The 13,010-nt window shown below is 48.1% G+C and overlaps 1 long non-coding RNA gene across 2 annotated transcripts in view; it reads left to right on the forward strand.

Moving 5' to 3' along the window:
• The first annotated feature begins 200 nt into the window (after positions 1–200).
• The window catches only part of LOC110353386 (uncharacterized), a 154,663-nt gene continuing 141,853 nt past the window's right edge, over positions 201–13,010 (forward strand). For both annotated transcript variants that reach the window (XR_011804907.1, XR_002403818.4), the window contains exon 1: positions 201–349. This is a non-coding gene — a long non-coding RNA (uncharacterized lncRNA). The remainder of the gene's footprint in view (positions 350–13,010) is intronic.

A 13,010-nucleotide genomic window follows, 5' to 3' on the forward strand; every position in this document is an offset into this window, starting at 1 on the left:
CCCTATTCACGCCTCGTTTCTTCAATCTACTAAAAATCACCCCAATTCTCTCCCTTCCACCTGAGATCGATGTGCTGCAGAGCTTTTTGCCCAGGTGTTTCCAAGGCCCTGGGGCTTCACAGGCAGCACCTGGGGGCACTGTGCAGGGAGGGTATTTATGGAGCAGCTCGGCCCCTCCTCAGCTTTTTGTATGGCAGCTACAGGGCTGTCTGCTGCCTCCTGTCCCACTTGGGCTCAAGCTTTTGGCTGTTTTTATTTTGTGGTTACATCTCCCAGTGGCTGTAGGGGCAGCCTGGCTTCTGGATCTGCCCGGCTCTGCCTCCCTCCATCTCCCAGCTGCGTGGATAAGGTAGGAAAAGTTTCTGTTGCTTCTATTTTTCTGTCTCATGCGCCTCCCTGCAGCCTGGAGTGCTAGGGCAGGCAGTGGAGAAGTGCAGCAGATCTGTCAGTGAGATAAGTGTGTTTTAAAGAGCAGTGATATCTGTCAATGAGACAGCAGCTGCACAGGAATTCATTTCCATCTCTGCCTCCTGATCTGGCCCAGAAATGTCGATGCAGCACTTTTCTCTCTGTGGTTGTTTCTTGGGTGTTTTTTTCTTTTTTTTTTTTTTCTTTTCTTTTTCTTGCTCTGTGTATCCAGGGGCTATAACAAGGGAAGGACAAAAAGCTGGAAGAAGCTCTGATGACTGTGCAGCCTAGCCCCAGATCCCTCCCTTGGCTTTTTTTCCTCGCTCCATAGTGGCAGATGAGTGGAAGTTTACCAAGGTTGTGCCTCAGGAGGTCTTGATTTGTTATAAATAGTATCAAGGGGAACAGCTAAAAATTCATCCAGAAATGCCCATCTGTTGGCTTTGAGCTTGCAGTCTGTCCCTCTGCCCCTCCATAAGGCCAGGCACTTCCTGTGCACCCCAGCACAGCTCAGGGTCCTGTTTGGGGATGCTGCAGGGCTGCATGGGGCAGGGAACAAATAAATGGCTTTTGTGAGATGTAAAATGTGGCAGGGGTGTTTCAGTATGTGCTGAGGCCATTTAACCCTGTGGCTTTGCTAATGTTTTTCCCACATCCCAGTGTCTTGCTCCTTTGCACCTCCTGGCCTCTCAGGGTGCCTGTACCAGAGATCTCCATTAGCACTTTGTGCTCCTGCAGCTCCCCTGGGTCAGAGTGTAGGGCAGAAATTGGGCAGGGGTTCTGGTCCCCTGTGAAAACCCCCATCCAGCTCTGAAGCCAGGATGGTTTTGCTAAAAACTGGAACTTTGTATCAGTGTGAGGCCATTTGCAATCGCTTTCTGCAAGGCTTAGGAAAGACACCCCTGGATTTGGTGGCCAAAAGTTGGCAGGTAGCCCTCTGCATCTCCAGGCACCTGCATTTGTCTGAGTAGATGCTCCCCTGGGCCTGGTAGTTCAGCCTGTTTGCTGGGCTGCAGAGCAATGCTGTGGTGTCTGATAGCTCCAGACACCCTGGGTGATGTTGATTGAAGAGAGATTGGAAAAAGTTATTTACAAGCCATCTTTGCAAAGAACGAGAGGGGGAAAAAGCAGCACATGTAGCTAATGCAGGCAGTGGTGTGATTAAAAGCAGCAGGCTGAATACTTTCCGGAGTTACCTACCCTTTCCATGGGTGCTGATAGCCAAGATTGAAGGCTCAGTGTTTCCAGGATTCGCTTAAAAAAATATATATGTATTTTTGCTGGCCTGGGTGGGGTGGAGGGAAATATCTGCTGAATGTATATGTGTATTGGGAGTGCACTTGGTGTTTCTGCTCTCATTTGCAAGTCTGTTTTAAGCACCTGTCCTTTAGTCTGTGTTACTGCATGCAGTCAATCAGCCCGGTGCTGCTCTCTGCAATGCAAACAACATACATCATATGACAGGGGAAGTTAGAGGAATGCTTTGTTACCTGGTCCCGGTCATTTGCAATGCACAATAGTAGCTGTGATGCTGATGAATGCGCTTAAGGCTTTAAGTGGGAGCAGCGCAGCTTTACCCAGGCTTTTGGCTGGGGTGATTAAAAATGTTCATTGCTTCAAGTTAGGAATGTGGTGTAATGGCTGTTTCTGCTTGGGGGGGATGTTAAGGGGGCAAACACTCACCTGGTGTAAATTGGGAGAGCTGCTCTGGAGTTGCATCCTGCACATCTGAGCCTCGAGTCTTGTTTCAGTGGAACTAGGCTGATTTATGCCAAAGATCCATTTCTAAAACTGTTTAAAGCTTAGCATCCCTCTCGCAGCATCCCTGTGAGATGAGGATTTATTGCAGCTGTTTGAGAAATGCAAATTTTTTCAGGAAATATGCTTTTTCATAAAAATGCTTTTTCAGTTGGTGAAAATATTTCATGAGCATCTTTTAAGGTTTTGATGGGAGATAGAAATCCCAGAAAGCAAAATATTTTGAGCTTTCTTTTTAGAGCCCTGCTTTTGCCTATGGTCTCAATTATTTACATTTTCTTCATGATTAAAACTGATAAATGAAAACTGGCAAGTTTCTTGTTCAGACAGAAAGGGGTACTTGAGAGAAGCCTTTTTTTGGTGAGAATTATGTTGTGTTATAGTGCTCCAGCCAGCCCTGTGGCAAGCCTAAGATTAAAATATGAAAATCGTGGGTTTGGTTTTTATTTGGTAGTTTTTCATTAGCGTCTGCAAACCAGTCCATGGTCCCCCTCCTGGTTAAAAAACAGAATCAATACCCAGGAAGGGTCAACCAGTTTACAATTCATTACATGTATGTGTTTCTAACTGACAGTGCAATTCTTGTTTCTCATTTTTCATGTCAACTGTTTCTTGGAAAAACAATAAAAGAAAGAGGAGCAGAAAGACAAAGACAGAGATTTATCCAAGTCATCAAGTGAAATGAGAGCTGACAGGTTCTCTAATGTTACATGCCCAGAACAAAGAGGATTCCTCACTCTGCTCTTCTGTAAATGTTTGAGAATCCTTTGTGTGCAGCTCTGCTATTCACTGGGAACTTCAGCTGCAGGATTCCTCACTAATTCCTTCAGAAATGTGCCCAAGATGCTCCTTGGCATTGCAAGAAGCGTGGCAGATCAAAGGCAAGCAGCAATGAACTGTTTGGATCCTTTCCCATCTTTGTCATTGAGTGTACCCAAGTTCCCCCAGGCAAGTCAATGTTTTTGCCTTGGTTCTTTTCCTTCTTGAAGGAAAAGAGTACAGGCAACTTTGGGCATGGTGAAAATTCAAAATTTGAGGGAGAAATCCCTGTTGGTGAGAAACTCCTGTGTTAGAATTGCTGTTGATTAACTTAGACCAAGTATCTGACCACAGGAACCAGGTTTTAATTGAGTTCAAAATGTTCCCAAGTTCAGAAGTGCTCACAAGTGCGTTTGGAGGTCACAGCCATCTGCAGTCAGACACGTGGAGTCAGAAGTTATAAATCCAGGAACAAAATCTTGGTTTGTGGTTCACACTTCGGCAGATGGAGACAGATTTCCTGGTGCTGAGGTTGCAGGGAGCATCAGAAGCTGGTGGGGATGTTACTTCAGGGCTGGGCTACATGGCTAAGGGGGAGATATAAAATAAGGCCAAGAATTAATAGAGCCATGGAAATCCTGGGTTGTCTTCCTGCTGTGGTGCCAGCTCTGCTGTCATTGATGAAGCTTGTCCTGCTTAGAAATGTGGGCTGAGATCTCCCAAATGAAAAACTCATTGATTGGAGGTGGAGGCTGGGCCTGGGTCTGTTCCAGAGGTGGTTTTGGGTCCACTTGATTTGATCAAGTGTCTGGGAGGGCTTGGTTAGAAGAGCTTTGACCTTTGTAAAGGGCAGACAGGGACTTTTTCCACACAACATCTTCCTGAAAGGTATTTTGAGGCAGACTTAATTTATCTGCAATGGCTGGAGGGGGGGAAAAAAGAAGTAATTTGAGTTTGGGCTGATTCCAGCATGGTAGGTCCCTTTGCATCCCTTCCTGCCTCTCTTACCCTGCGTGATTTCTACCTGGGAGCTCAAGTGCTGAGGGAGTGAGGGGCAAAGAGCCTCCATAATGTTTTCTACCCTTTTCCCTTGAGCATACAGTGCTAGTATAGATTTATTCCAGTCTTGCCCTGTCCCCATAGGATAAATCAGTCTAGAATAGACCTGAAATGCTTTTTTACTCTAAAGAAGCTTCTCTTAGAAGTCTCTAACTTCTGTGCAGCTGCGTTTTGCCTGCTTTGGTGCATCAGGAGTTGGACCCAGCTACAGATTGGACAGTAGGTGGGACACTGAAACTCCTCTGGACTCTGGTGGCTGTTGCTCATGTGTCCAAGGATTGTCTGGACATGGGCAGTGAGGGCAGGAAGGGAGGTGTTTCTCTTCTCCACCCTAAATGGGAACTGCTGGAGGGACTTTGCTTTGTGACACCAGGCACAGCCCCTGCTTTTGGGGACCATGTGCTGGTTTTCACATCGTGTGTTCCTTTGTATGTGGACAAAACCCTCAATTTGTCCTTCTTGGTTCATTCTTTGCAGAACACTCATTTCTTTATTCTGTGTATGAAAAACAGAAGAAACAATCTTAGAAATATGGGGTTGGTGGGACTTCTAATCCATCCCCTATCCCCTGCACAACTGACTAGATGACACCAACCCTGGCAGATGTTCTTAAAATCCTCCTCTGACAAGGGCTCAGCCCCCTGCCTGAACAGTCTGTTTCTGTACTTATTTTCCCTCAGCACTAGGAAGTTTATCCAACCAACAAACCTAAATTTACCTTTTTTCCTATTTCCTCCCTTGCAACTTCACCCTATTCTCTTCTGTTCTGCCTCTAGTGGCCTAAAGGATAATTGCTCACCTCCCTTTTCAGACCAACCTTTTACATATCAGAGGTCTGTTATTATATCCCCAGTTCAGAAAACTCTTATCTGGGCTGAGCAAACCTATTTCGTTTGACCTTTCTTTGAGGTTGCGTTTAAGCCTCCCATCCTGTCTCCTGGGTGAGCTCAATGTGCGAGCTGTTGATACGGAGCTCGATGTGAGCTTTTGCCCGCCAGAATTTGACTAAGCAACTTGCTTCCCGTGGCTCCCCGGGCTGGGAAAAATCACAGATATTTACAGCCCTGTGCTAAAAGCCCTGAGAGCCTTTTTTTTTTTTTTTTTGTGTTGCTGAGCCCCAAACCAGCTGCTCAGCTGCACCAGAGCACCTTGCTCTGCCAGGGGGTGGGCAGCCAGCATGGGCTGCTTTTTCCCCATCTGTTTTTTTGATGCAAAAAGTTTCTGTTTAGACAAAACTGGGTGTTGGGATCTGCCCACATGGGCTGGAGTTGGTGTCTGCAGAGCAATTAATTCCCCTGGCCACTCAGTGCTCAGCTAAAGGCATGGAGATCAGTCGCATCCCTCATCCCAAGAAGCTCTGGATCAGTTCTCTGCCTTGATTTTCCTCCACTACTGTTTTTCTCTGGTTAAATAGAATTGCTATCACCGCAGACAGATTCAGTTTCCATATTAGCCGCGAAAATATGCAGGAATAAACCACTCATGCGTCTCATCTCTTACAGCAGCACGACTTCCCTGTCATGTTCTCAATGTTTTCCCCTTGTACTCGATGTTTGCAAGGCCTCTTTGCTTTAAGCCATGTCAGCCACAGGCCCCGAGCATGGTGTAGCTACAGTTTTCTTTCACTGCCTTCCTCCCACTCTCCTCAGCTTGAGTGTTTAATTTGCTCCAGACTCTGAGCAATTTTTGGAGAGCACAGTTTATATTTGTGTATGCAAATAAGCTGAGCAAATATGCTAAGGAGCGCCAAAGATAGATGGGTGCACTTAAAGCACACGCCAGCCCACAGCAAAATCAGCCCAGGCCGTTTTGGGCTCAGTTAACCCTTCTGCCTTCACAACTTGGAGTCTGGCGAGCAGGCAGGGCTGGAAATGTTCTCCCAAATCCTGCGGGGCTGCAAGCAGCCCAGCATCACTGCTGGCAGCGGAGATGCTCAGTGCCCTGATCCTGGGGCTGGACACGATGCTTTGCCTGTGGCTACTGCACTTATGGATTCAAATATTGTCTTTCATGTCCCTTTTATTGTTGGACAAGCGGTTCCAGGAGCTGTGAGTAACGCAGCCAGCTTTCCTCCAGGCTTGTGATTTACGTTGGACTCTCTGGTGTGTAATAAAATGCACGCTCCCAATGCTCCGTGCATGGTTGGAGTCCATAAAAGCTCTGCCCCGTGGATGCTTGGATGGCCAACACATAGCTGAGCTCCTGTTGCCTTCTCCTTGAGGGCAGGGAAAGAATTTGATCCTTCTCTAATTATCTGCCAGCGATTATAAAACTCACACACACACCAAAATTGTTTCCTGTAAACTGGTAGATCTGTCAAATTAGTTGAAATGTCTCCTGAAGAGCACCAGCTTTCCTAATCTGGTTTCCTCCCTGTAGGAGGGGAAGTGAGAGATCATTGTCGTTTGGGGAACTGATGGGAATTGCTGCTGCCGAATAAGCTGTTCAGCCGGAAGCCTTCCAGAAGAGCTGCCTGCATGGACACTCTTCTGGAACAGAAGTGACTTTGCTGTAGCATAATTACTAATTACTTTGGAGTGTTTTTTTATTCTGGAATGAAAACCTGCTGTCGTGATGTCCTCTGGGAGGCGTGATGAAGTGGTTTCTCCATCAGTCACCGCTCAGACAGCTTCCTCCTGGAGATGGGGTTGGCTGTGAGAGGACAGCAGCAGTTCTGGTGCTGAACCTGCTCAAGCTTTCAGGACAGAACCTGAGCAAGCTTTTGCGGTGCTTAAAATAAAGGGTCCTTTAACCTTGGAGCATGTGGAAGGTGGTGCGGATTTCATTGCCTTTTTTTAGCCTGGTTTCTTAAAGAAATGAGGCTTGCATAAGTGGTGTCTGTGTACATGCTTCTCATAACTTCTGCACCATTAGCCTGTTTCAGCCACATTTAGCAGAGGACAGGCTTCAGGTGTTGGATTGCTGCAGGTTTGGGGCTCAGCTGGGGACAGATTGGGTGGCTCCTGATAAAACACCAAAGCATCTGTGTACCAGAAGGGCTGGGTTCCTTCCCCATCAAAAGGAAAGCTGACCACTGGAGGCAAACACCTTCCCAACACCTTCCTCCAGGTCTGGTCCTCGTGTTCACAAAGACCTATTCCTGGTGCTGCTTCTCTTTGGCTATGGCGAATGGTACGTGCTTGCAATCTTCAGCTGCTCCCCGTGCTTCACAAGCTGTTCTCTAATGCTGAAATGTAGCCAGCTCTGGGGAGGACGAGCTGTTGCCCATTTTCTCCATTCGTGTGCTGTCCCAGCCTGACTCACAACCCAGGCTCGCTCACAAGAACACTTTCCTTGCGGTCCTCCCACTTGTGATTGTTTTCACGGAGCTCTACAAAAGGGGAGCTCGGCAGCAGACGTCCCTAAACGGAGTCAGATGGCATCTCAGGGTGGTGTAGCGGTTCTGCAAATGTGTTGCTGTGCTCGCAGCCAAAACCAGGCTCATTAGAAGGCCTCGCTAGACAGTGCCATCTAAATCCTTCCCCCTCAGGTCTGCACAGCTGTAGCATGGAAGGAGAGGAGTGGAGGAGCCCTTGTTTGCAGGGCCCCATTGCCAGAAACAGATGCTTCTGAGATTAATCTTGCTTATGTTGCATGGAGGAAGACAAACCTATGGCTACAGCTGTTTATCTGCTGCTTCATCGTGGTGAAGGGGAAGAGGAGCAGATCAGGCAGGTTCGCAAAGTCCAGGTGTCTGCTTTGGGTCATGCATGGATGCAGTGCTCCCTACAAGCACCTGCTCCTCTTGGTTCACTGTCTAAGGTCCCTGGATAACTTGCTCAAATGCAGATCTGGTCCTGGTCTTGTCCTTTAACTTTCAGATCCTTCTTCCTCCCTGCCGATGATCAGCAACAAGAGGTCCCTGAAGTGATAAAATCCTAAAAAAACAAACAAACAAAACAAAACAACAAAAAACAAAACTCATCAATGAGTTTTCCATCAAAATGGAAGGTGTCTGGGGTAGATAGGTGGTGATCACCTGAAAAATGAGAAGCCCCAGGGCTGGGAAGAGAAGCTTTGGAGTATAAAAAAAAAAAAAGACAGCTCAGCTCGTCCCTGTAGGTAGATCCTAACTGCACCTGCTGAGGGGAGATGTCTGGATGGAGCCCTCAAAGTCCTGTACAGCGTGTGGGGTCGTTCTGCACGCAGGACCTGCTGCTTCTGGTCATTTCATCCACATGGTAGGGATTGCAAGAAGAGTAGGGCAAGTGCTGCCCATGGAAAGGGAGGTTTTGGGGTCTGGGATGAGCTGTGTGTGACTGCAGAGCTCCTGCTGGGGAACGGTGACAGGCAAGTGCCTGCTGGAGGGGCTGGCACCTTCCGTGGGCTCTGGGCCCTGTTCCCAGCTCTGGGCACAGCAGGAAGCTTCTGCGTGTGTCCGTGTTCGAAAGCACCAGCCAGGCACAGGGAAATATTGAAGGATCTCCTGCCCAGCCCAGCTCTTGTGTTTTATTTGTCAACATTTGTGTTTGTTTCCTGACACGGAGCGGGAAACATTTGGTCAGTGCTTTGGCTGAGGTTCCCAGGCTCCAGCTGCCGTGTCCCTGGTGATGATATTTTTGCCTTTTGGAGCTGTTTGTCTGCAGGCCCTGACACCTAATGAAGCTGTAAATGCCTGGTGCAGCCCCTGCTCCGGGCGGGGGGAGCAGCCTTCTGCTGCCAGCAGCCGTTCTGCTAGCTCAAGCAGCAAAGGGGTCGTCCTTGGGTGGGGGGAACGTGGTGAAAGCTCTCCGCAGAGCTGTGAAATTCTGCTCCTTCGGCGTGGCAAATGAGACGATCGTGCACTGACTTGTGGAGAAGTAAAAATAATTTGCCGAAGCTTATGCTCAATGGTCCAGGTCTTAGTGTGAGTCTTAATAATTTTAATGCAATTACCCTTAGGATTGTGGACTGATGAATCAATGCTCAGAGCAGTGATAAAGGAAGACTTGGGTGTGTTTGCTCTGCTCCCTTCTCCCCTGCTTGCTGGGTGCTGATGTGAGGGAGCGTGGGTCTGACCCAGCACAGCATGGTAAGCCTGCAATTAAGACATTGAATTCACCCTTGCTATCACTTACTGGCCTGACAATCAGAAGTGCCTGGTTTCCTCTTTGAATAGAGGACTCAATTTGAGCTCTCTGTGCCTTTGCAGTGTTGCTGCTGTGCTTCCTCCACTGCCTTACTCCGTGGTGTAAGGGGCAGAGCTGCTTGGTGCAGAGCCCTGCAGTAACCAGGAGCACAGGTGGTGTGTGATCTCGATGCCCAGGTGCTTTGCTAGCTTAATTCTGTGTCAAATGCTCTGCTGCTGCTCTGTCACTTCTTGGCATCAGTGTGGTGCCTGCAGTGAGAGACGGCTTCGTGCAGGGAACTGCCGGCCCTGGGAGCGAGATCAGGAGCCTGCTGCCTTTGCTTTGCAGGCGTGCAGAGACTTGTTCCAGTTTATAGCACCAAAGATGTGTCCCAAATATCGAGCCATGACACCTCTTCTGTTTCTGCTTTTATCGCAGGCATCTTTTGACCTTAAGCAAGTGTTTTTTCTCCCGAGATTGAGTTTCTCCATCCTTGAATGGGATCTCTTGATCCCTTTCCACCTGCAGGTGCATGGGGTTCAGCCTCGCTGATGAAGGTTTGTAGTGTCCTTTGGGGGCCCTGGACAGCAGTTGGAGCACATAAACACAAGCTGTATAACATTGTACTTGATTTTTCTCTGAGAAGAACATCGAGGCTGAAAACATCAAATAGAGGTTGCTTTAAATAACTTCAGCTCTCCCTGCTTATCCCTCTATCTTCAAGCACCTCTGACTTGCTCTGCATGACCCGTGGCTCTTTCCATGCACGAAAGCTGTTGGTGGTAACTGCAGGGCTACTCTTATTTTTTTGGTCTCATCACAAGCTGTCTGTCTGTATGCATTATTTATGATGCAGTCTCTAATCCTTGCTCTGACTACACAACACTGAATTTCCACGAGAGCTTCGCCATAGTGCAGTTCTCAAAATATCAGAGTGCTTTGTGAACTTTAATGAGTTTCTATTTGCACAGCCACTATATCTATTTATTCTTTAATTATTTTTCTTCAGTGATTTCCAGTTTTCTAATGATTTTTCTATTAGTACAGAGACCAGTGTAAAGATTGAGCCAAAGCATTGTTTTTTTTTCTTTAGCTAAAACGTGTTTTTTCCCCTTCTAAAATAACCCATTTTTCTAAAAACAGCAAACTTATTCCAAAAGCAACTTCCCCAAAAGAATTCATGGAAGATACAGGCCCCTGGCATGCAAAGCTTTAGATGAACTGAGCTTGTGGTGAGTCCTGAGCTGAAAATGGGGTCATAGAGCAAAGTGCTGGGCTGCCCACCTACACATCTCACCTGCACTGCCTGAGTGAACCTCACAGCAAAGGGCTGCATCCAAATCTGGCATGACACCAAAATGAGGAGCCAAAACTGGAGGTGAGGCTTCTCTCAGGTCTGTGGTCGATGGCCAGAAGCTACTGAAGCAACAGGGTGTGTTTGTGCGTCGACATGCTTAAAGAATTGATTCCTTCTGGCAGGCTCTTGGAAAAGGCAGCACATGTGAGCTGGTGCTGTCAGGGGAAATTGGAGGCTCGCTGCTGTTTGACAGGTATATTATTCCAGCTGCCCTCGACTTATTTACAAAACAAGGAGCTAAGATCCCCGAAGTGATGCAAGTCAGCACTCCAGAGCTGCAAGAGGCCTGTTTTTTTTAGCCCTTCAGAGCTGGCCTCGATTTGCTTGACATTTGGAATGGATGAAAGAAGGAAGGAAAAACCTTTGCTTCACAGCCTGCTCTCTCAAGGAGACAGACTTGAACTGAAAATGCTAGGAGGGGAAGAACCGAGGTTACTTCTCCCAGCTGGTGCTTCCCCACCACCACGCTCCTCCAACCAGCTCGGTGGTGGCACTGGCACCAGTATGAGTGTCCTGATGTCAGGGTGTCCAGCAGCAAAGGCCCCACAGATCTGTAGGGCTGGGAGCAGCTCTGACCCCAATAGCACAGCCACGGGCACTGGTTCATGCTGTGCCCTGAGCCCGTGGGCTGCCAGCTTTAAGAACCCTATGTTGGGAGCCTGGATTTATGGATTTAGCCTCATCAGGCTTGAGGTCCTTCACTTCCCTCTTCAAGCTGTCCAATTTCAGCTCCCAATCTCCCCTATTTCCTTTATAGCTCTCATTTCTGGTCCATCTTTGGCCATCTTGACAGGTTTTGTAAATCACCCTGGGAGAGTTTTTCTTCCCTGGCCACTGAGGAGGGCTAGAAACACTGGGCTGCAGTGCCTGGGATTCAGTGATGTGAATGTTTATGCTCTTGCTGCATCACAGCTTTTCCAGGCTTGTTTTCAGGCAGTTGAAGCCTGAAGAATTGGTTTTGAACAGTGGCTTGGAGCCTGCCTGCTTGAGGGAACTTCTCTGCACCCTTGAAGAATCACCTAATGCGGTGAGATGGAGCTGGCTGGCTAAGTGTTGCTTCCCTGCATTCCCAGAGAGGAGCTGGTGACTTTTAGAAAACAGGATTTTGTGTCAAATATTGATAAAAGCTGTGCCTCTGCCTTTCCAGATGCCACAAATCTATCAGAGCAGAGGGGCTGAGAGGCCCCTCACTTGATGCTCTTGGCGAGAGCTACATTAAGATAAAATCCTGTCCTTGCCACAAACCTTCCTGTAGGACATCTGTCTCATTTCCTTCTGTATACAAAGCAAATCCTTGCTTGGCTAAGTTTACAGAACACTTCAGCAGGATGTTTTTTCCACCCAGCACAGCCTGGTCTGGGTTCCAGGTGAGCAGTGTAGGTCCTGCGCTCCGAATACTAACAGGCAATTCACTTGGCTTCTTCTCTGGCATGGGTTTGTGTTTTTTTTTTTTCATCTCTCCTTTCTGAACGAGGAACAGCAGAGCCTGAGCACTGAGAGTTTTTGTACCCAGACAGCTCCCTGCAGGGCTGGGTTCTTCTTCATCAAGCTGTGTGCTGCCGGAGCTGTTTTCCTGGGGTAGGGCCCTCGGGGCTGAAGCTCTGCCCGTGCAGATGTGACAGCAGCCCCCAGGGGCTCTCGCTGCTCTTTGGGCTGCTTTGAAGCTGGCTCTGTGTGCTGTACGCATGCAGTGGTGTCTTTGTGGCAGGAGAGGTACTCGGGCATGTGTTTACCTGTGTGCTTTCACCGAAGGTGGCTTTCCTGCTCAAGGTGTGTTTGTATGCACAGGAGCCCTCAGACAGCGGTGAGAGGCAGAGTCCTTGGAGGATATGGGATGATTAAATGAAACATTCACTTACGTGTTCCCGGAGAATTGAAATGGGAATCAGCTCCGACTTGGTAGCATATTCAGCTCATGTCTCCCATCTTCAAACTCCAATGCAAAATTCATCAGGCTACAGAAAACTACTGAGACATCCTGGGAAGCGCAGAAATCGTGCTGTCCTGAGAGGGGAAGCACAAATAGACCAGGATAGTGTCTACAAAATGAGAACACTCGTTTTGCAGTGTCCCTTGGCAGGGTGGCATTGTGGATATGCTTCAGTCCAGGTGTATGCTTCTCTATCCATCTCTGTCCTGGGAGCATGGGCATCCATTTCAAACTCCCTAGCTGTGCCCCCACAGCTGGCTTTTTCCCAAAGAGGCTTGGTGGTAAGGATTTGCAGTGCCCTTGGGATGAAGGTGTCATCTGTGGACTCTCCTGACCTCTGAGGCAAGGAGAGATGGAGTGTGTAGCTGGCCAACACAAGGAATTTTCATTAAAACATGTGAAAACCTTGCTGTTTTTCAGCAGTGATGAGGTGGAACTGCACACATGCACAGAGACCTGGGCTCAGCCCCGTAGGCAACAATCTGAGCTGAGAGACTGCAGAAATGAAGTCACTGATGTGAATTCACATGCCCCTGGGTTTGAGGGTTTTCCTCTGCTTGATGACAATACAGGGAATTGAAGTTGCTTTGAAGACAAGAACACAGGCAGTGTCTGGCAAAAGGGGGATTTGCCACGCAAAGGCTCTGCAGGTTCACGTGTTCTTGTCTCTGGTGGGTTTCATCTCAAAGCT

The sequence above is a fragment of the Anas platyrhynchos genome, chromosome 25, assembly GCF_047663525.1.
Source record: "Anas platyrhynchos isolate ZD024472 breed Pekin duck chromosome 25, IASCAAS_PekinDuck_T2T, whole genome shotgun sequence".
In the NCBI taxonomy this organism is placed as follows: Eukaryota; Metazoa; Chordata; class Aves; order Anseriformes; family Anatidae; genus Anas; species Anas platyrhynchos.